The following is a 24,327-nucleotide window of genomic DNA, read 5'->3' as shown; positions in this document are numbered from 1 at the left end:
CGCCCCCTCCCTCCATGCTTTCAGGAGGTTAAGGTGGTAAATCTGTGTTGCTCCCCCCCTGTCAGAACGCACCACCTCATAATCTACGTCCCCCACTCGTCGTGTGACCACGAAGGTTCCTTGCCACTTGGCGAGTAGTTTAGAGCTAGAGGATGGGAGTAATACAAGCACTTTATCTCCCGGTGAAAATTGTCTCAGTTTCGACCCTCTGTTGTACAGGCGCTGCTGACGTTCCTGAGCCTGGAGCAAATTCTCCCGTGATATCTGCCCCAGTGATTGGAGTTTTGCTCGCAGGTCCATAACGTACTGTATTTCGTTCTTACTGGTGCTTGGACCCTCCTCCCAGTTTTCCTTAACTAGGTCCAAAACACCCCGGGGCTTCCTACCAAATAACAGCTCAAAGGGAGAAAATCCCGTGGAGGACTGGGGCACCTCCTCCACTGCAAACAACAGAGGATCTAGCCATTTATCCCAATTACGGCTATCTTCGTGAACGAACTTACGAACCATGTTCTTTAGTGTTTTGTTAAACCGTTCCACCAGGCCGTCGGTCTGCGGATGGTAAACACTAGTCCGTATTGAATGGACGCCCAATAGTTCATACAGCTCGCGTAGTGTGCGTGACATAAACTGTGTGCCCTGGTCAGTCAGGATCTCTTTCGGGATCCCGACTCGGGAGATAATGTGAAACAGTGCCTGCGCGACGCTCTTTGCAGAGATATTAGGCAGCGGCACTGCCTCGGGATATCGCGTTGCGTAATCCACTAGGACTAGTACAAAGCGATATCCCCGTGCACTCCGGTCTAATGGCCCGATGAGGTCCATTCCAACTCTCTCAAAAGGCACCTCAATCAATGGTAACGGGCGCAAAGGCGCTCTGGGGATGGCCGGCGGGTTAACCAGCTGACATTCACGGCAAGATGCACACCACCGCTTCACATCTGCGCGAATGCCCGGCCAATAAAACTGGGCCATTATCCGGTGTAGTGATTTGTCGTACACTAGGTGACCTGACATGGGGTTATAATGAGCCGCCTGGAAAACCATTTCCCGACGGCTTTTTGGCACCAACAACTGGGTATTTATCTCTCCTGTCTGTGTGTCATGGCTTACACGATACAACCTGTCCCTAACCACCGTAAAGTGTGGGTGAGTGAGTGCTGCCTTTGGGTGTAGCTGGGAGCCATCAATACTCACCACCTGGCCGAAGGCGTGCTGAAGGGTCTCGTCCCTCGACTGTTCGAGGGGGAAATCTTCCACGGGAAACATCAGCGGGTCCAGAGGGACCTCCGCGGCCCCCTCCGTGTCCGTTTCCCCCTCGATGTCGTCAGCCGCCTCCGACTCTCCACTAAACACAGCACACAACTCACATTTCCCTGCCGTCCGTGAACGCACCCCCATAGCCCCTGCTAGCTTAGCAAACCCCGGCCAATTCGTTTCCAAAATCAGAGGGTGCGTAAGGCGAGTGCTAACTCCAGCCCTGACTCTATGCTTTTTCCCCTTATAAGAAATTTCCAGCGTCACCTCCGGGTACTGGTGAATATCCCCATGCACACACCTCACCTTCACCCACGATGCTTCAATCAATGCCCCAGGCCGAACCAGGTGCTGATGGATCATCGTCTGATTACAGCCCGTGTCCATCAGAGCATGGTGTGTACCCCCCTGTATACATACCGGTATACGGTACGTCCCTTCCAAATCGGGGGCGGCAACTGGCGGTCCTGCAACCCGAACCAGCTGTCCGACCTCCATGAGAGGACACTCCCGTCGGAAGTGGCCGGGCTGCCCGCACCGCCAGCAATCCTGCCCTGACGTCTGAGGAGCCCCCCGTGGTGCCGGACGACCATAAGCGTAGGCCGGACCCTGGGGAGAGATAAAAACAGGAGAGTAAGGTAGAGCTAGGGGGGAAAGTGTCGGGGCTGCGGGGTTGGGGCCGTGTGATGGTGGGGAGGGAAGGGCAGCTGCTCCAGGAAACCTCCTCCTCGGGGCTGGGACGGGTCTGCCCGCTGAGACGGCTGGTGGTCGGGGCTCCTCTTTCATGCTCCGCCGGGGAAGCGAGAGGTGGTCCTCCGCAAGGACGACGGCTGCTTCCAGATTGGCGGGGCGATGGCACTGGACCCAATTCGCCGTCGAAGATGGCAGGCCGGCGATTAACTGCTCCAGCGCCACCTGCCCGACGACTTCCTCAGCGGAGCGCACCCCCGGCTGGAGCCAGCGGCTCGCTGCATCCAGGAGCCGCTGCGCGTAGGAGAAGGGCCGGTCATCGTCCTCGAAGGGGAGGGCCCGGAACCGGCGGCGATGTCCCTCTGGCGTGCTGCCAAGCCAGTCCAGGATGGCTTTCCTCAGATGCCAGTACACATGCCGAGAGGCTGCTGGCAGGCTGTGGGCGGCTAGCTGCGCACTCCCGGATAGCAGAGGCAATAGCCGCGCTGCCCACTCCTCCTCCGGCCACCCGCATGCCGCCGCTGTGCCCTCAAATATGTCAAGGTATGCCTCCGGATCATCCTCTGCCGTCAATTTCTGGAGGGCAATTGAAGGCGGTCGGGACGGGTTGGTAGCGGGATCGCCCTCCCGAGCGGCCGGACGCTGCAGCAGCTCCCGTAGGAGAGCCCGGTCCTCGCGCTGGCTCGAGGCGATCCCGAGCAGAGCCTCGCTCTGCTGTCGCTGTAATGCTGTGGTGGTCTCCTGCATGTGAGCGAGACGTTGGAGGGCCTGACCCAGCGGGGTTTCTCCTTCCGACATCAGGTCCCTGTTCAGGTGCCACTGTGAGCCTCTCCGCTCACACAGGGTTCAAATCAGGACGGAAAGAGCAGGTTGGTGAAACACAGGCGTTTATTAACTCCAAACAATAATATGCGCGGGTCTCAAACGTTGTCCGGGTGGGAAACTTCACAGGTCCTTTGGCGACCTTCCAGGATCCCGCCTACTGCATAACAGACCAGAACCAGGTTACGACATGCTTTTCTTCCTGCACTGATTACCTGATTCCGATCAGCTGTCTGGCCTCCGGCCGAGCCACTCCCTTCACTCCAGCAGCCAGCGCCCAAACCACACCCTGCTGCCACAATGACCTATATAAATAAATATTCGTCTGATTTTATTGAGTGGTTACTAAAACTCTCCCTTTAAACTGTAGATAAATACTGTAACCACTTAAAACACTACCCAATTCTCACATGAATAAAAACTTGAAAAGAATAATTTGTAAACATGATGAAAAGATTGAAGAATCTGTTCTACTCTGTACTCCTAATTGCAAAATACCCACTGCTGAAAGTGAAGTGAATATTTCCATCATGTCTCCCCCTTTATCCCACAGTACCTTCAGTGTGTTTAGGATTATTTTCTCCTTTTACTTTAATAGTTTCTTCTTTACTGCTATTTTTATTTACCAATTGACTAGTTTGTGGGAAATATAACTTGTCTATCATTACTTATTCATCAAATCCGCCTTCTTGACTCTAAAATGACGTTTCAAATAGGAATATTAGAAATGGAACAAATATTCAATCTTCAGAAATGTTCTTAACAAATGTCTATCTAGTGATTAGGCAACATGTTTCAAAAATGTCAGATGTCTAAAAAATGTATCCTAAAATCTCCTAAAGTCCAAAGCTAGACCTAAGGTGAACAGTTTTTGTAATGGACCATTTAATCTAAAAACAAAACAAAACTGGACTTGTGTTCTTGTTATTTGTTCTTCAAAATACATTAGTGAATACCTTGTGAAGTATTCACAATATAGTTAACCCTCTCTAGGATATGAAATCCATTCATCTTTAACCAGATACTATTTTCCTATTTATGTTTAGTTCATGATAACAATGGTATAACCACTGCACGTTTTACCCATAGCTAGTTTCTATGTCAAGATTATTATGTGTGACATAATAATCAGATGTCTTGTTTGCTAAACAAGGATATTAAAACTCTAATCTTTTCAGTATTCCAGACCATCGTTAAACAATCAGCCTCCTTTCCTAAACACTAAGCATATCGTTCTACACCACCCCCCGGGAAACTCTTGCACAATTATGCTGTAAAATCACTGCATCATTCCTTCAGAGTCTGAACAGTCTGAGACAAGCATGTCTCAAGATCTTGTCATAATGAGAACAGTCAATGATTCGTTGTCCTAGGCAGCTGTAGTCAGTGGCAATGTCCCCAAAAAGCTAGAACCGGCCCTGGTCAGTGGGCTTCAAGGAAACTCTCTCTGGCATTGGGATGAGGGAAGGAATCACTTGGCAGACACACGTTGTCCTCTGTACAGCAGAAATCCCCCCAACACCGCAGTACCTCTTCACACCACTGTTGCCTTGACGAGGCACAAGCAAAATGTCAATACCTCCTCAGAGATGCGTTCTTTGCACAGTTCTTCTGTTTCTATAGTGAGCAACTCTTCACCAACACACTGATTCAGAGTACAACCCAAAGGTGGCGCACAACTATCCAATGCTGCTGTAATCACAGCAAATCAGCTACTAGAGAAAGACTCAATTTAAATCTCTCCTGCAACGGGTTACAAAATAAAACGGCTGAGTGTATATGGTCAGGAATGCTGAAACATGTGAATGTTAACACAAACTAACGGTGGCAGTGAACCTATTCTTCATTACTTCAGTTCTAAGTTAATAGGCAAAGCAAAGACACCCTCCTATCTCAACACTTTTCCTGTCTCTCTCTCTTTCCTCTTTTCCTGCAGCTGCTCCTGTCCACAAGCTTCTCATAAATCACACTGTGACGTAACTGTATCCTACAAAAACTAGAATAGTTTCTTATTTATTTCAATTTATCTACTACATCAAATCACACATTGATCTATTAATTTTCAATGTATTCACTCCAACTTCAGATCACTCGATCTTTCACTCCTTATTTTAAACTCACTCCGCAGCCTTCTTTCAGGCATTAGACGAAAGAACAGGCAGACACACTCCGGGCTGCTGCTCTTCGAGAGAAGGGGGGGGGGGGGGCACTTTCACAGACAAAGACAAGCGCACACAACGGCTGCGTTCTCAGCCTTTTCAGGAGAAGGGGGGCTTCTTTCAACAATTGACGACTATGGTATTACCAAAACATTTATCAACATAAAACAAGACCTTTACTAATCAACAATGACAACCAACAGACAGAACAATCAACAAACAGATTTCCGAATATCCCGTCGGCTCCTACTCTGTCTTCTGCTATCATTTTATTGTGAAGGCATCTCTGGTGAACAGCGGCCTGTGGCTTTTATTTTGAAAGGCCGTTCCGGAAATATACTCCGTAATATGAACAGTGAGTTTGACTTCTAGAAACACGGAAAGTTACGATAACAATCGTTCTAATGCATTAAATAATGTCATGAAAGAGACAAGGAGGAGAAAAAGCGTGTGGAAGTAAGCAATGAACTGAAAATGCCACCAATCCTCTGTTTTAACGTGATGGCGGACATTGAAAACCGAAGCGGGCATACAGCACCCCTTTCATACATACACATTAATATATTCCTTCTGACTGACAAGCGTTCAAAAACCCTTCTGCTTATCACTTACTACTTGTTGTTGTATTCATAACCTAAAAATAAAATTGTGGTGAATAGCTTGCGTTTGCCTACTTTAAACAACCATCAAATGAGAGTCACTATTGTATGATAAACACTACTCCCAAATAACATTTATAATATATATATATTTCTTACAGTGAGTTAGTTATTTCATGTCTAACAAATTCTCCTTCCATTATGACTTCGTATCTATTATTTGCAGCGACGTGCAGTCAGGGGAGTCAGAGCCTCACCTGTCATACTCCAATGTAACGGAAAAACAACTAAAGAAAAACTAAATAGTAATAATAATAAAATGTCTCCACTGATCTATGATGTAAGTGTGATTTATGTATGATTCCAATCGCTTTTTAAAGTCAAAATCAGCCTCCGCTAAAACTACAGGTAGCGATGAGAACTGAGGCAGGGACGAGCTCTGCCTCTCGTAAACCCACAGTAACTTGCTGGAGCACGGGCACTAATTTAGCACGGGCACAAAATAAGTGCCCGCGCTCAAGCCAGTTACTGTGGGATGAGGTGAGGCACAGATGAGCTCTGCCTCACCTCAGAATGTGTCACCCCACAGAAACTGGCTGGAAAGCGGGCACTAAGCGCATGCCTGTTACCATCTCACTGTAGGTCACCAATGTAATGTTTGTAGATCCCTTTATTACATTTATCCTCGCCATCCATAGTCTCTAAATAACTTTTTTAACGTATATATGATATTTAGGCTCGCTGGTCTCATCATATAACGGCAATAAAAAAAGCAGCAGGCGAGGTAGCCATAACCTCTGCCGCACTGAAGGGGGCGCACGTGAGCCCACTGGTTCTTGTTGCTATTGTTATTCTACGCAGAGACGGATAGACACAAACAACAAACTAGACTTTTGAAACTACAGGAAGATAAGGAGGACTTTTACACAAAACTAATAGAGATTGTTGTCCAGAAGGAGAGCATGGACTTAATCTTCAAGTCAAGGTAAGACCACAATTGTAATGAAAATGGGATCTTACTAAGAAAGAACAATCCAATATTTGGATTTTGGGTATCCTTTTGTTGAACGGTCTGTTTAAAATGAATCGAAGCATCAGACTAAAAAAGCTTTTGAAAATAACCGAATATTTTGATTAAGGTCAAAATATAATATTTGTAAATCTGACTCTGAAAGAGTCAGTGCCTCACCAACCATGAACCTCACCGCACGTCATCGATTATTATTTGACTAGGTTGATATGTGTTCACTCGTATTTATGAATATACTGGACAATTCTTGTCGTTACTCTTAATGTCCTTATTCTATTTATTTGAATGCCCTGTCCTTATTTCAGACAGATACAACAAAGAGTATTATTACACACCCTGTTCGCCAGCAGAGGGCAGCAGCTGACCACAAATTAACTTCCTCTGTCTGGTGAAGCTCAGCTCTGCACGCTTTGTCTCCACTCAACTCTACTTCTGCTCTTTCCTCTCAATTATTACACAGATTTGACGTAAAAAATCACACAGAGTTTATTCCCCTATATATTCTGTCCGGCTTTTTGTGCGATGTTTATTCCAACAGATAATTGCAGTTTTTGAGCGCGCTTCGGCACCCCTCTTTAGAGATGTGACGCTCACATGGAGTTTAATCCCAAACCACAAAAATCCTTTATCGTCACATCCAGTCTTCCAGATTAACCCCACAGCAAGAGTTTGCGAGATCCGGTCACTTCAAATTGATTTTGAAAGTCGCGTATCTCCTCTTGGAATACCCACTTATTAAATTTACTTCAGCTTTTTATTAGCCTAAAGTATACAGAGTTTCCCCAGCGAGTCAGCCGTGCAGGACTAGACTACCTCACGGGGTCCTCGCTGGTCCACTTATTAGCCTAAAGTCTACAGAGTTTCCCCAGCGAGTCAGCCGTGCAGGACTAGACTACCTCACAGGGTCCTCGCTGGTCCACTTTACTTTCTTTAGTGAGTTAAGGCATGGGACTTAAGGAAATCAAGGAGATCAATGGGACTTTTCCCTTCAAAATCAGTCATGGCATACATTACAGTCAGTTCTGTTTTTAGCCGGGACAGATCGAACAGTGTTCCGTGACTCTGTGTTAATTTGGCTAAGGCTGTATGCGGGAATTTTTTCCGGTAGGTCTGAAAGTGCTGGGGGTCCAGGAGGGAGAGAAACATTAATTTTTCGTGGTCTTGAAACCTACTCCGTATCTGGCAAAGAATGTTGTCCAGAATATTGCTGTGGAGTTGTTGGTAGTATGCGCGAAGGTCTCCTTGTGCTGTACGTGGGCCTCTGCGTGCGCTCGGACCACTTGAGATGCGCGCTGTGTCCTCGTAGATCTGACGAAACTGGCACCTCTCTCGCTCAATTGTGTCACAAAACTCGTTCACCCTTGTCAGACAGAATTGTACATCCAATGTTTGTTTCTGTAGTATTTCAAAGAGCACATCTGAATGCTTAAAAATCCCATTGAATGTTTCAAGCAAAAAACAAAACTCAAAATCATCCAGACGTGCATTAAATCCATCAGCGCTAAGCATAGTATCCCCATCATACTCCTCATGATGTTCCAGTATGTGGTCAAACACCTCCTTTAGGGAAACTCTCTTCTCAAAGACTGCATTGACCAATCTCGATGTATATTGCCACCGCGTTGGTGCAACATTAGGAAGACGACGCTTGCAAATGTCATCCAGCAGTTGCGTGCGCTTAGGGGATCTGGAGAAAAATGCTGCAAGGCCATTGAGGCTGGCAAAAAAGACCTTGCATTCTTTAAGCTTTGAGGCCCCTTGAGTCAGTACTAAATTTAGTCGATGTGCATAGCAGTGAATGAATAAGGCCATAGGTGCCCTCTCCTTAACTTTAGCCTGCACCCCGTTTAGTCCAGATGCCATGACCGCTGCGCCATCATAACACTGTGCCACAACTTTATCCAGACTACATTCATATTCCTCCATGAAACGGAAAATAAGAGCGGCAATGTCATCAGCTCGCTTGCCGCTTGTAACATCTTCAAATCTGACAAACCGCTCCTTGACACCTGTGTCCGTCACATAACGCAGGACAAGTGCCAGTTGTGCTACATTACCCACGTCTGTCGTTTCGTCCACCATAACAGCGACAAAGGGTGCTTTTTTAATCTCCATTTTGATCTCTTCTCCCATCACTTCAGCAATAGCATAAATCAGGTCGTTTTGTATTTTGCCTGACGTCCCAGTAAACACTTTGTTTGTGGACAGGTGGTAATGCAAGTCTGTGTTGTTCTCAGCAAGCAAAGAAAGAAGCTCCACGTAGTTTCCTCTGTTTCTGGACTCGGCGCTTTCATCGTGTCCCCTAAATGAAAGTTCCTGTTTACCCAAAAACAGGGCACAATCAATCAATCTTTTCAATATTTCCCTATTTTTGTTCACCCTTTCGTTGTGGAGCTCCGTTTCCCGGCACACTTGTTCGTTGAGCTGTAGATCCACTCGGGTGTCCCCAAAGGTTTTCAAAAGCACCATTGCTTGTAAGTGCCCAGCCGTGCTTTGGTGTCTCGTTGCTGCCTTGGTTAGACAACTCAAGTTTGCAAATCCAGTGTGGCTCCAAACACCAAATCGATCAGTTGCAAATAGCAGGCATTCCCAGCAGTACAATTTGCAGTGCCTCTCGGAGGCTGTGAGCCAGGGGTACCGCTCGTAGTTAGTGATTTGAAAGTGGCGGACAAACCCTTTCCCCCGCTGTGATAGGCTCGCTAGCGTCGGGGTTGGCCGTTCTCTTCTCACGATGTCTAGCTTTTCTTGAAAAGTTCGTCTTGAAAATGGCGTTGTAATTATATCTGCGACCAAATCGATCTCTTCTCCTCCTTCAGCCATTGTGGGTTGAAAAAAAACAGCTTGTAGAAATCTACACAAATTAGCTCGTTCAAATTCAAGTTCAGTTTGCTAGCTCTACATAGCTCTGCCTCTCAATAGGGCGTATCCAATCAAAAGACGTGCACGTGCTAACGTCATCGTACGCCTGCTAGCTGGCCCGTTGTCGCCAACTCAAAATCTGATTGGTTAACGCCACAGTTTTGTTTCCGTTCACTTTAATCTACAGGCGCCCGCACTGTTGATTCTGAAGGCCTAAGGGCAGATTTCTTGGACCCTGGCAACACATTATGGCTGAAATATGATTGGATAAAAGCTCTAACATAAAGGCCAACCCTCCAAATCTCGTTCTGAGGCTGGAAGCAGCGCAACCAAGAGGAAAGCTATGAAATGAAGAGAATAGACTACAGGGAATAATTTAATACATATTTGTGGAAAAAATATATCAAAATTTAATTTATATTCTGATGATGTTTAGGCCAGCAGAGAAGGCCTTGCTGGCCCTGACGGCCCACCACTGCACACCAGTATGTAATTAGTCCCATTAACATCAGTCACAACCATTAGCCAATGACCGTTTGTATCACTCCTGTGGTCAATTATATTTCCAGGTAACCTGTCAAATAAAAGCATCACTCCAGCCGAATGTGATGTTCCATGGCTGAAAATAATGTTGTCTCTCCATTGTACTTTCCAGAACTTAGTGTCTGCCCCTGCAGAATGAGTTTCTTGCAGAAAAACACAATTTGCCTTTTGTTCCTTACAAAAAAGAAAAATTGCCTTACGTTTCACATTGTTTTTTAGCCCCCTAGCATTTAAGGATATGAACGATAACATTGAAAGAGCAAAGATAGAATCCTTAAGAAAATGCACAAAATAATGCTATATCGATGCACAGGAGTTAGTAACGTAGCCCTTAACAAACATATTTAGTGCAATAGCTCAGAACATTTTGAATATAACCTGAGACAAGTTCAATCCTAAAAACACTCAAACTGAGAATTTCAGCATACCTACTGAGGACCGAAAACCTGGTCCCTGTCCCTCCAGTTAATTACTGCGGTGTTTTTCACGTTATTCCGGGTCCACTCTTTTTGTTGTCAATCAGCGCGAAGCCTTCCTTCCGAAAAGCTCTCTTCCCCTTTCTCCTGGCTTCTTGAACCAGTGGCCACAGCTTGGAGCGAGCCTCCCGGTCCTCCTTGGAGAAATCCTCTTTGAAATGAATGTGCATCTCGCTGCAGACTCTCGCATCTTTGGACTTTTCCAGATCTCGTCACGAACAGAACTCATCCCGAACTGAATGATGATTGACCGCGGTGTGTTGTTGGAAGTAGCTGCATTACCCTTCATACCCAGCCAATGGACAGTGTCCACTGAGTCACGCAGCTTTTCCACAGACAGCAGAACAACTCTTGTGAGTATCCCAATGACAGCTTCTCTTCTGTTTTCTCCTTCTTTTTCAGGCAGACCATTCATCCTCAGATTCCACCTCCGTTTGTAGCGGACTTGCTCCTCGCCAGACTTACGTAGTAAAGTATTATCTTTCAGAAGATCATCAAACTTTTTCTGAAGAGCAGAAATGTCTTTCTTATTTTTTTTAGCTGCTTCAGTGTTTGCTTCAATGCGTTTTTCAAACTTTCTTAAAAGCTCTGTCTGTTCATCCATTTTTCCAGATAAGACTTGTATTGCCTGGAGAATGGTGCTGCTGCTATCCTCTGCCATTTGTGTTTCGCCATGAACCTTTGATTTCTTTGGATTCGGTCCTTTAGTTGGTGTGTGGTCCCAATTTATTTTGTGTCCTTTAGAGTTGTCCGCTTCCATGTCCTCCATATCCGAGTCGTCACACGCCTCACGGAGAACTTTTAAGTTGTAATCGTGGTCGGTCATGCTAGCAGGCACTTTATGTCAAAAGTGTTGGTAACTGGAGAATTAAAGTAAAATGTGAATATTTAAGCTTCTATAATTACTTAAAGTGTATCATGAATAAGCTATTGCCTGTCGGTTTTGCAGTCAAGGACTCAAATCTAAAAAAAATCTACGAGCCTGCAACGTTGCTGCTTCTCACTCCGCCATCTTGCAGAACTATTTAAATAACCATAGCTTGCTCAATTTTCAACCAATTTTCAAACGGTTTGTTTTTTTATAAACATCAAAGATGTAGTTATGATACTGATATTTATATTAAATATTTGCCGGTGTATATATTTCCATTTATTTTATTATATTGTTAATATTTAAAATAAGTTATAAAATTAAAATATATTTATATTTTATATATAAAAATCGGTCTCATGTTACCACTCTGTAAGCCAAGAGTTGTTAATTTAGCAATGCCTTAGCTTGAAGAACAGGGACAGAACTAATGACAATAGCATATGGTGGTATATTATTTAGATATTCACACCTTTATCAGAAGAACCAAACCAACATAAAATGAGCTCACAGACAGGCCAGTTCTGTCTCATTTATCACAATTGTTTTTGACATCAGATCTTCATATCGTCCTAGTTTTGTATTTAGTTTTGTAAACAAATCCAGAACCTTTGAAATACGTTACCACTTCACAGCATGGTGCGCTGAGTTCTTGTAGTCGAAAAAAGCCCAAGAATAATATAAACTGTACCCTGTGTCCTTTTGTGTCCTTCTGTAGTCCATTTACTGTTGTTTGTCTTGTCTTACCCCGGCTGATATCTCACTAAATCCACTGTTTTAATTGTTCCCTATATTGCCCCGATGCCCTGTAAGGTGTCGTTGGGTGTTATGAAAGTGTTTGCACATGTTTGTTCAAGTGTATAAGTAACATAGAGCAAGTGAGATGGCCAGTGGTTCTCAAACTTTTTACACAGAGTACCACCTCAAATGATATTGGGCTCTCCTAGTAACACCATCATAGACCTTCCTGGGTACCACCAAGATAAAGGATTTAATATGACAAGCCATATGATGCTCTCATTTGTTAGTGACGTTCCACATGCAAATAAGATAAGATAAGATAAGATGGTACTTTATTGATCCCAATTTGGGAAAACATTTTTAGTTACAGCAGCATAAGGGACAAGGCATTTTACAATAAATTAGAAATAAGCAAGAAAAATAAAGAAAATAAAGAAAGAGGAAAATATACATGTTGAGTTTGGCAGGATATTATATAATATACATAAATATAAGGCATATGGAATATTAATGTTAAATATAAAATATTGAATAGATTATATATGTGTAAAATGTACAACGTGGTTATATTCAAGAAAAACTATGGAGCAGAGAGTTCTCTTCCAGCCAGAGGTGATTTGTTGTTTGAGTTATGGCACTGCGGAGCTGCAGCAGTTTGTTGGAGGAGGAGCTCCGTTGACTGTCCAGCTGCAGGTGGAGAGGGGGGGTGGGGTTATCCATGATGGACAACAGCCTGTTCAGTGTCCTCCTCTCCACCACAGCTTCAAAGGGGTCCAGCTTGATGCCGATGACAGACCCAGCTTTCCTGATCAGTTTATTGATCCTGCTGGTGTCACCGGCTCTGATGCTGCCCCCCCCCCCCAGCAGACCGCAGCAAAGAAGAGTGCACTGGCCACAACAGACTGGTAGAAGATCTCCAGCATCTTGCTGCACACGTGGAAGGATCTCAGCTTCCTCCGGCGTCAGTGTTGATCCTCCAGTTCAGCCCATTGTCTAAGTGCACTCCCAGGTATTTGTAGTCCTCCACAACAGCCACATCCTCTCCCAGAATGCACAGGGGTAGAGGAGACGTCCTCACCCTCCTGAAATCAATGACCATCTCTCTGGTCTTGGCCACATTCAGAATACTCACAACATTAGGCTGAGGTTCATCTTCCGCTCTTCTTGAAGTGGTTGTGCTTCTTGTTGCTTCCGGCTAAAATAAACATAATTAAAGACATTTTGAGTGTTTAAAGTGTGCTGTAATACACAACACATTATTTATTCCTAAACTTGCAGAAAGAAAAACTAAAGTGTGACATTTAATCACATATTTATATATCAATCTTATACACCTTGAATTCTTGTTGGCCAATGATACACATACCCTTTGAAGATGAGCTGGGAAATTGAATACTGTTGGCACAATACCATCTTTGAGCCGGACAGTTTTCCCCGTCCTGTCAAAGTCCTCACAACTGAAGTGCAGTGTCCTGCCAAAGGAAACAAAACCGTCCCTTCTTAGGGCAACTTCCCACTGCCTCCTCCTCTCTCCGGTTTTGGGAAACCTTAAAAACAGGAGAAAGGTAGCCAGATACATAAATGATTGTCAACATTGTCCTCCCTTCTTTCCTTTAACATTAAGGGTAAGGACAAAAATACACACCTAAATTATCATATTGTTTGGGTAATTGTAGGTATGTATGTATGTATGTATGTACAGTGGGGCAAAAAAGTATTTAGTCAGCCACCAATTGTGCAAGTTCTCCCACTTAAAAAGATGAGAGAGGCCTGTAATTTTCATCCTAGGTATACCTCAACTATGAGAGACAAAATGAGAAAAAAAAATCCAGAAAGTCACATTGTCTGCTTTTTAAATAATTTATTTGCAAATTATGGTGGAAAATAAGTATTTGGTCAAAAACAAAAGTTCATCTCAATACTTTGTTATATACCCTTTGTTGGCAATGACAGAGGTCAAACGTTTTCTGTAAGTCTTCACAAGGTTTTCACACACTGTTGCCGGTATTTTGGCCCATTCCTCCATGCAGATCTCCTCTAGAGCAGTGATGTTTTGGGGCTGTCGCTGGGCAACACGGACTTTCAACTCCCTCCAAAGATTTTCTATGGAGTTGAGATCTGGAGACTGGCTAGGCCACTCCAGGACCTTGAAATGCTTCTTACGAAGCCACTCCTTCGCAGTAGCGTGGCGTGGGGGAAATATTAGGGGAAGCCAATAATACGTCCTTTCTTTTGGGGGGGGATGTGGTGGTCAATGTAATAACGTAACCAGATGAGTGATTACAGCGCACGGTATCATTTTACACACATTTGTATCATATGCAGGACTTACACACGCCTGTTATCTAACCGACAGGTCCGCACACACTCTCCAGCCGAAACTCTAATAAGCATTCATTCACAAACTAAATCAGGAGACCTTTAACGTTTTACATCCGGTTCGCTCCTTTGTTCCTCGCTGTACACAGCTCCAGTTTGGGCATGGGCCTGTCATCAGATTGTATTTGTTGTTGCTGCTGCTGCAGCGGAAGTTTAGTACAATTATTTTTGATTAAATACTCCAAATCTCCACCCTCCATAATTGCACTTGCTTCAGTTGCTTGCTACTTTCTAACGGCAGTGAGAGTGGTGCAGTGACGCTATCTATCTTCTATCGATTAGATTTATGATTCGAAAATTATAAAAGTAGGGTAGACATGTGGATATTATCCGACTGAACAAAACGTGCATTTACCTAACAGGTTCGTTTTCCACTGACCTTTTTTCAAGCTATTTTCCAAAATCCTATGGAGAAATCCCATTGCTATTTTGTCGAGGGAAACCAGGCGTAGCTTACTTCCGCTTTTTGGGACGCGTCACTGCACCACTAAATTGATGCGATTTGATTGGATTGTGAGGCAAGGGAAGCCAGCCGCCTCTGGCTTCCCTTGGCATGGCCCTGACCAATCACAGGTTGGCAGGGGCATGACGTGAGCCTCATCTGATTGGTCAATCCCCCCATTTTTTTTCACCAAGGGAAGCAAATTTCGGCTGGCCTCCTCTCGCAACAGAGAGTGCAATCTACTGTTTCACCGTAACATCTAGAGGGGCGCTGTTTCACTCTTTGTAAAATAATCAATGAGAATGGGGGAGAGACGGGCCGGTAGCAACACACAACAAAGAATTTCCGAAACTAAACGAAGTGTTTTCATTTATTTATTAAAATTATAACTACAATCCGAAAAAACAGGGGAAGCCTGGCTTCCCTTGGCCTCCAGGAGAAAACGCCACTGCTCCTTCGTTGCCCGGGCGGTGTGTTGGGATCATTGTCATGCTGAAAGACCCAGCCACGTTTCATCTTCAATGCCCTTGCTGATAGAAGGAGGTTGTCACTCAAAATCTCACGATACATGGCCCCATTCATTCTTTCCTTTACACGGATCAGTCGTCCTGGTCCCTTTGCAGAAAAACAGCCCCAAAGCATGATGTTTCCACCCCCATGTTTCACAGTAGGTATGGTGTTCTTTGGATGCAACTCAGCATTCTTTCTCCTCCAAACACGTCTAGTTGAGTTTTTACCAAAAAGTTCTATTTTGGTTTCATCTGACCATATGACATTCTCCCAATCCTCTTCTGGATCATCTAAATGCTCTCTAGCAAACTTCAGACGGGCCTGGACATGTACTGGCTTAAGCAGGGGGACACGTCTGGCACTGCAGGATTTGAGTCCCTGGCGGCGTAGTGTGTTACTGATGGTAGCCTTTGTTACTTTGGTCCCAGCTCTCTGCAGGTCATTGTATAGGTCCCCACGTGTGGTTCTGGGATTTTTGCTCACCGTTCTTTTGATCATTTTGACCCCACGGGGTGAGATCTTGCGTGGAGCCCCAGATCGAGGGAGATTATCAGTGGTCTTGTATGTCTTCCATTTTCTAATAATTGCTCCCACAGTTGATTTCTTCACACCAAGCTGCTTACCTATTCATTGTTTCATTACCTCACGCCTGGACTATTGTAACGGACTCCTGTCCGGGGTTCCCAGCAAAACCCTGAACAGGCTCCAGTACATACAGAACTCAGCTGCCAGGGTTCTCACACGCACCAAGCCCTGGCAGCACATCACCCCCACTCTATTCAACCTCCACTGGCTCCCGGTCAAGTCCCGCATCACCTACAAATTCCTCCTCCTCACCTACAAATCCCTCCAGGCCCTCTCCCCTCAGTACCTCACATATCTCCTCCACCCATACATCCCGTCCCGCACCCTTCCATCCTCAGAGTCCGGCCTGCTCTCCATTCCCCATTCACGCCTCCGCACCTTCGGGGACCGTGCCTTCAGTGCTGCCCCCACCCTCTGGAACTCCCTCCCTGCAGAAATCCGCAACGCCCCTTCTCTCAACATCTTCAAATCAACCCTTAAAACTCATCTGTTCAACATCGCCTACCAACAATAACTCACTCCCCCCCCCCCCCACTTACACTTCCATTTCTGCCCCCTGTTTTATGTTTATGTTTTTAATGTTTTATGTCTTGTCCTTGTATGTTTTTTGTAAAGCGACCTTGAGGTTATGAAAGGCTCTACATAAATTCAAGTTATTATTATTATTATTATTGCAGATTCAGTCTTCCCAGCCTGGTGCAGGTCTACAACTGTGTTTCTGGTGTCCTTTGACAGCTCTTTGGTCTTGGCCATAGTGGAGTTTGGAGTGTGACTGTTTGAGGTTGTGGACAGGTGTCTTTTATACTGATAACGAGTTCAAACAGGTGCCATTAATACAGTTAACAAGTGGAGGACAGAGGAGGCTCTTAAAGAAGAAGTTACAGGTCTGTGAGAGCCAGAAATCTTGTTTATTTGTAGGTGACCAAATACTTATTTTACAGAGGAATTGACCAATTAATTCATTAAAAATCCTACAATGTGATTTCCTGGATTCTTTCCCCCCATTCTGTCTCTCATAGTTGAAGTGTACCTATGATGAAAATGACAGGCCTCTCTCATCTTTTTAAGTGGGAGAACTTGCACAATTGGTGGCTGACTAAATACCTTTTTGCCCCACTGTATGTATGTATACATGTATGTATGTATGTATGTATGTATGTATGTATGTATGTATGTATGTATGTATGTATGTATGTATGTATGTATGTATACTTTAAGAATAAGACAACCACACTAAGAGTTATAAAAAAGGTGTCCAAAAGAAACATTAAATAATTGTGTAAAGAAATGGTAGCAACATATTCTAAAGAGGCTGGGTCAACAACAATCTTGCAATACTATTATCTCACATAGCCCCACTGATCCTGTGTAGCAGGACTTTTAATGTACATACATCCACTCAGTAATTAACGATTATCCTAATTATAGTCATAATATTGTCATATCTTACACGTGAAAGGTGATTCCACGGGTTCTTGTTTGCAAACTGCGGCGATTAGAGCATCCGTCGGCTGCACAAAAGTCTGGCATAGTCAGGTACTTCTGTAAACACAAAGCCAGCAATTTCCTGTATCATAATGTATCTAAAATGTAAGATGTTTTTAACAAGCCAAACCACTTGGAAGAAATCATGTGTAACTTAAGTTATGTTGAAAAGAAAGAGCAGTTATGCCTCTCCCACTGGTGTAAAGTTGCTGGGTCAACTTTGTAATACTAGGTCTCACTCACAGCCTCTTCTTATTAGCCAGCTAATAAATACAACCACGGCACATACACAAAGAAAAGCTGCAATTTCAACATGTCCAAGCATCCTGTATCATAGCCATGCTAATAATGTTTATAATAAACCAAACCGTTTGTAAATCAGTCAAGATTTCAGCGATTTAAGAGTATTTTTGTGCAGATCACTCAATTTACAATAGCTACCATAGCGCGTACCAGAGTAGCTGTTGACTGTAGCAAGATGGCAGCCAGTGAGCTACGCTGGAAAATCTCCCATGAGCCATCTAGTGTTTATATATATATCTATGGTGGGCAATACCACAAAATCTGAATTAGATCCGATACCAAGTCTTTCAGGGCCAGTATCGCTGATACCAATATCTAGACCCTCCAGAAAAACGCGATTCTGCGATCGCAGAATTTACCGCATAATCAGCAAAATGGCGCAGCTTTCTAAAAGGCCGCATATTTATCAAAAGGCCGCATAATCCCCGCATTTTTCCACACAAAGTTGAGAAGAAAAAAAAGTTAACTCGTCTTGACATGACGTCATCAGCTCGCGCATCACAGAATGTAAACAACACTGTATAGAGTGAACGTGTGGAGCACGATAGAGAATACACCAAGATGAAAAAATCTAATCCATCTCATTTACCGACGAACATTTCTACTAAAGACCGGGCAAAAAGTGGGGGGAAACTATTCTGCACCCCTTGCAACTGTGTGTTGGAGCATAAGAGAAAATCGACGGTGACGAACCACTTTGATTCATTCAAACATTCGAAAATGCTTTCTGCTGCTGCGGACAAGAAAGCCAAACAACTCACGTTCACGAGGCATCAACCTCCAAAACCCTTTCGAGGGCTACAAGAAACAAGGTGAGTAGCCTACAAGATTGAAGCTGCAGATAACGAACGAGTAAATGAAAACAGAATGAGGCGGAGAAGTGTGTGTGTGTGTGTGTGTGTCTGTGTGTGTGCGTGAGATTAAAATAGCCCAATTGCTTTTACAATAAATAAACATTGAATGTGTTTAATTGAATAGTAAAGGGGTTTAACGTTAGTGGCAGGTTGTGTGTGAGAGAGAATAAATAAGACAGCCCAATATTTTTAAAAAAAATCGATAATATTTTCCCGCATATTTAGCATATTTCGCAACTTTCCGCATATTTTGCAACTTCCCGCAGTTTCACCGCATAAAATCACATAAAAACCCGCATGTTTAATCGCATAATCAAGGAATTTAGCCCGCATAATCAAGGATTTTTGCCCGCGTTTTTCTGGAGGGTCTAAATATCGATACTTTTTTAAATGAAAAGCGTCTTATGTACTTTCATATAGGGGAGAGCTGCATGACATGATTTTTGAGCTGAAATCATCATAAATAGACTAAATCTGAATTCATTTTCTTGAATAAAGACAGGACAGTTTTTATAGACAAATAAATGTTTTACTTTTGCAAATGTAAAGTGCAAACATGAAAAATAACAATACAAAGTGGCCAGAGTAGCAAACTGTCTTCTTGCACACATAACAGTTCGCTAAGTTTGAATTGCCAGTTGTGAAATTGCTCCACACAACGCTCCTCTTTCTCTCAGCCATCATGCGCGTGTGTGTGTGTTGCACTCGCGAGTCGCTGTCTGGCTGCTGCTGTCCTGCCCTGCTGGCTGCTGTCAGTCAGCTTGATAATCGGTGTTCAGGCAGGGAGCGCGCTGCGCGTGGGCGAGCCTCCAGGAGAGGATCGAGGACAGCAGTGGAGAGAGAAGAAAATAATATACTTGTGTTCGTCTTCACATAGTTTTGAAGAAATTGACGAGTAAAGGAGACAGGGAAAAAAATATAAAAGTATCGATCCTATTGGCTCTAGTATCGATATTTTGAAACGTAACGTAATATCGGAAGTATCGATATTTTGGGATCGATCCGCCCACCCCTACCTTGATATAAACAAACAAGAATCTCTTTGAATGCAGATTTGGGTTCTGCCCGCTCTGTATTAATGTCATGTGGATTTTCCTGTCATGTTGACAGGTTATCACGATGTAGGCGTTGATAAAAGCTCATTCTAATGTTGTGTTATGTGTGTATGAAGGTACCAAATAAGGTTTTGCATTGCCTATCCTGCTATTTGTGTTTATTCTTTTAATCACACAGCGATAAGAAACAATAAAAATGTGCCTACATAACTGTCAGTTGCAGCCCTAGTATTAGTATGTTCTCATGTATTATTATAGGTTAAGATACAATGTTGTTGATCCCATGGTGAATTTCACAAGCTACCCAACAGTATATAATGTAATTTAAATCAACTCCTCCACTTAAGCTCTCTGAAGCAGAAAGAAATCATTCTAATGTTGTGTTATCTAATGGCTGTAGTATGAAGGTACGAAATAAAGTTTAGCATTGCCTATCCTGCAGAAACACCCATCTGAATAATGGCCACTTCTTGCTAAATTGAATGTATGGAGGTATGAATGTATGAAGGTACGAAATAAAGTTTTGCATTTTGCAGTACCGGTAAAAAGTGGTCTATTATCAAAATAAACAATAATAATACAAAAAGTAAACAATCAACAAAAAAATAATACGATAAAAATACTATGCAATACAAAAAATAAATTATTGACACAACTGCCTGTAAAAAGTAGGGATGCACCGAATATTCGGCCGCCGAAAATTATCGGCCGAAAATGGTTAAAAAGGCTCTTTCGGCTTTCGGCCGAAAGGGTTTTAGCACCGAAAAAATATCACCGAATGTCAGAGAACAGGGTTACGTTGGTAAGCTAACGTGTTGTTGTGATGACATAATCAAAACGCGGCGACAAGCACGGCGCGCGACCATGCTCGCGGCTGGCTCACAGCCAACATGTCTGCCGCTTGGAGATATTTAAAAATATCAGAGAAAGAAGCGCGGATTGCGATTTGTAAAACGTGTTCAGCTGACATTTCTCGAGGGGGTGTAACTGCAAAGACTTTCACCACTTCGGGATTACTCCACCACTTGAAATCAAAACACCCGGACAAATATGCGGAGTAAGATCAAATCACAAGCACTGACAGCGAGAGACTGTTCAGCGCTGCCTCTCATGTGCTTGATGAGAAGAGGAACAGACTTATGGCTGATAAAGTAGAGAAGCTACTGTTCATTAAAAAGAACCTCCCACTTTTCCTTAATAAGTAGACAAGGCTGGCTTATCATAAGCTTATCTAGTTTTACATGTCTACTCTATACCCACTTTCCTGAACAATTTTCATTGTGAGTTATAATTCACCATCTGAGGTTATCATTAGGGGGAAATGACAGCAGCACAGTGTTCAATATATTGTACTTTCGGTATCTAAATGATACAATGTTGTTTACATTGCTCATGAGGACAGACCACCTTATTTGCAGATTCTTGAAATTGTAATTTAATTTGTAATTGATTGTGGATTTTGTATCCAGTTTTCACTTTATGTATCTTTATACAATGTTTACTACTTTGCTTATGAGGACAGACATCCTTATTTACAGATTATTGAAATTCAATTGTAATTTCATTTGTAAATAGTTACATTCATGTGGATTTATCCATTTTGCACATTTGTATGCATGCACTTATATGTGCATTTGTTGTTGTTGAAGGCCTGGCTGTTACAGTCTTTATTTACACTATTTTGTTGTAGGCCTACTGGCCTAGATGTTTATGCAGTTTTAAAGCACCTTGGCTTTGTTCTGAATGCACTTTGTTGTAGTTATCCTACAGAGAAAATAAAATGGACTTGACTTGGAATTAATGTACTGTATGCATTCAAAAGTGCTGAATAAATGTTTTATGGACCCATAATAGTGATTATTATTTAAGTTAAGTTTTGCCATAATCATGTCTTTTTCCATAATCAGGCAGCTGAACAACATTGGTAAAAAATATATACATTATATTTATTTCTATTAATCATTTTCGGCCTTTCGGCATTCGTTTTTCGGCCAACTGTTTCCTATTTTCGGTATCGGTTTCGGCCAAGAATTTCCCATTCGGTGCACCCCTAGTAAAAAGAATTAGCCACATCTTTAAAAAGGAGTGAACTTTAAGTACAAAAAAACGAGTCACATGTGAAGACAAGACAAGTGAAATGTTTAGAGACTAAAGAAGGTGGTTTCATTTTCAGTTTCATTTAAGTACACGAAGAAGGTATTTTGCATCTGATTCAGGAAGCGTTGCATCTGATGAGGTGGCATCAGCCGCAGTCTGTGCTCAAACACTTTGGAATGGGCCGCGATTTCATCTGCCAGTCTTAATTTTATCTCCGCCAGCATTGTTTTTTACGCCTCAACGGCGGAGGCCTTCCAGTGCTGAGTGTGCTTGGCCTCTCTCTGATCTGTGCCGGTGTAGTGCAGATGGTGGATTCTAACAGGGGAGTGCAGTGCTCAGCATCAAAGTTGAAGGGCTCCTCAGTGGTGCTGGTCGAGGTTTCATTGCTGGTGCAACTGCTGGTGCCACCGGGGGGTGATTCTGCAGCCTCCGGATGTTCTTTAAAGAAATGTTAAATAAATTCACAGTTAGTTGGATTTAATACCATGGCTTCTTAAAACTGTTTACTAAGCATTCATAACAAAACAATACCCTGAAATGTGTGTGCCATTAGTTTGGGGTGTGGTCAAGTGTGAGAGGCACATTGTAGACACATTGTGATGGCTCTATTCAGATGCTAAAGACATACTTCTAGAAGATTCAGAACACTACAAAATATAATCAAGACATATTTTATCATGTATTATTATAGGTTAAGATAATAACGTTATTAATAATAATAATAATAATAATAGATTTAATTTGTTAGCGCTTTTACAGGTGCTCAAAGACGCTTTACAGATAATAGTGAAGAAAAAAAAGAAAAGAGAAGAAAGGAACAACAAATAAATATATAGTTAAAGTTAAAGTCAAATAATACAAAAACAATCACACATGAAAAGCCAGATTGAAGAGGTGAGTTTTTGTTAGTTTTTTGAAGGTGGTGAGGTCGGTGCAGTCTCTGATGGGTTGTGGGAGTGAGTTCCAGAGGCAGGGGGCAGCGACGGAGAAGGCTCTGTCCCCCCAGGTCCGGTGATTGGTGCGGGTGGGGATGGATAGGAGGTTGGCTTCTGATGAGCGGAGGCAGCGGGAAGGGGTGTGGTGGTGCAGCAGGTCTGTGAGGTAGGGGGGGGCCTGGTTGTTGAGGGCTTTGTAAGTAATGAGGAGGATTTTGAAGTGGATTCTTTGACGGACGGGGAGCCAGTGGAGGTTCTGGAGGATGGGAGTGATGTGGTCTCGGGAGCGGGTGTGGGTGAGGAGGCGGGCAGCAGAGTTCTGGATATGTTGGAGTTTATTGAGGAGGTTGGATGGTATGCCATAGAGGATGCTATTGCAGTAGTCGAGTCGTGAAGTGATGAATGCATGAATCAGGATTTTATTGATCCCATGTTGAATTTCATAAGCTACCCAGCAGTATTTCATGTAATTTAAATTAGCTCCTCCTTTAACAGCTGCAACATTAAGGTGATGAGCACATCAATAATTATAATACAATAATATATATATTATATGTACCACTGTAGCCACCAAATGAATGAAAATAATGTTTTTGTAAATGAAAGAAGCAAGAAACACAAATTTGTACTCAACAAATAAAATAGTTACCATGATGGTGAGGTTCAAAGTACTCTCCTTCCTTTTTGTGTAGGGGTCTAAAAACTGCAGCCTGGTCAGGATCCACTGCTGTCTGCCCGTCTTTTGTGCTCCACAACTACCTGAAGGGGCAAGTCTCCTGTACCGGGTGTACTGTGTTCGCAGAGAATCCCACTTCTTCCTCAGTTCTTTCTCTGAAGCACACAAATAAAAGATGTAAGCATTGTGGCTAGTTAGCATGTCCAATTCATATCTATATGCAGTGCCAAACAAGTAGCAACAGCTAGCAACAAGATAACAACAAAACACAAGGTTGAAAGAACAAATTACATTTAACGTACGCTGCAAACAATAAAAAAACAACAGTTTCTGCTAGTTTCAACTGATGAAAAAAAGAGAGAATCTTACCTGAGAAACCAAGTTCTCTGTCCCCAGAGTCCGGTTTTCACTACTCGGTTTTAGTACTTTTTCTCTGTAATGTCGTACAGAGGTGGCCTCTCCTGGATCAAGGTGATGAGCAGGTCTTCGTTTTCGTCATTCCAGATCGCCATGATGACAAATAAACCGATGAGATGAAAATGAATAGCTGTCTGCGTGTGTGCCTTCTTAAAGCGTTTGTTTACGTCCTTCACTTCCGTTTCGCTTCTCATGCACTGATTCGCTAGCTGAACAGTTTTAAAACAGCTCCTTCAATATTATCGGGGCCAGGACTTTTTCATGTATTACACTTCCTGGAGAGATGGATACCTTCTTAGACCCTCCAGAAAAACGCGGGCAAAAATCCTTGATTATGCGGGCTAAATTCCTTGATTATGCGGGCTAAAATCCTTGATTATGCGATTAAACATGCAGGGTTTATGTGATTTTATGCGATGAAATTGCGGGAAGTTAGGAAATATTCTGAAAGTTGCGAAATAGGCTAAAAATGCGGGGGGAAAGAATAACAATTTTTTAAATATTGGGCTGTCTTATTTATTCTCTCTCACACACAACCTGCC

The 24,327-nt window shown here is 43.3% G+C and overlaps 2 long non-coding RNA genes across 2 annotated transcripts; both read right to left on the bottom strand.

The window, feature by feature from the left end:
* Positions 1-12,357: 12,357 nt before the first annotated feature.
* Positions 12,358-15,282, bottom strand: LOC307018641. The gene is made up of 3 exons (XR_013802467.1): positions 14,806-15,282; positions 13,414-13,594; positions 12,358-13,242 (listed from the first exon to the last, which is right to left on the bottom strand). It is a non-coding gene; the product is annotated as an uncharacterized lncRNA (long non-coding RNA).
* A 6,452-nt stretch (positions 15,283-21,734) lies between these two features.
* LOC307022121 lies at positions 21,735-23,997 on the bottom strand. The gene is made up of 3 exons (XR_013803309.1): positions 23,738-23,997; positions 23,342-23,523; positions 21,735-22,195 (listed from the first exon to the last, which is right to left on the bottom strand). It is a non-coding gene; the product is annotated as an uncharacterized lncRNA (long non-coding RNA).
* Positions 23,998-24,327: the final 330 nt, after the last annotated feature.

Source organism: Notothenia rossii (assembly GCF_949606895.1).
Source record: "Notothenia rossii genome assembly, chromosome: 1".
NCBI classification, from domain to species: Eukaryota; Metazoa; Chordata; class Actinopteri; order Perciformes; family Nototheniidae; genus Notothenia; species Notothenia rossii.
This window is presented reverse-complemented; position numbering and strand designations above follow the sequence as displayed.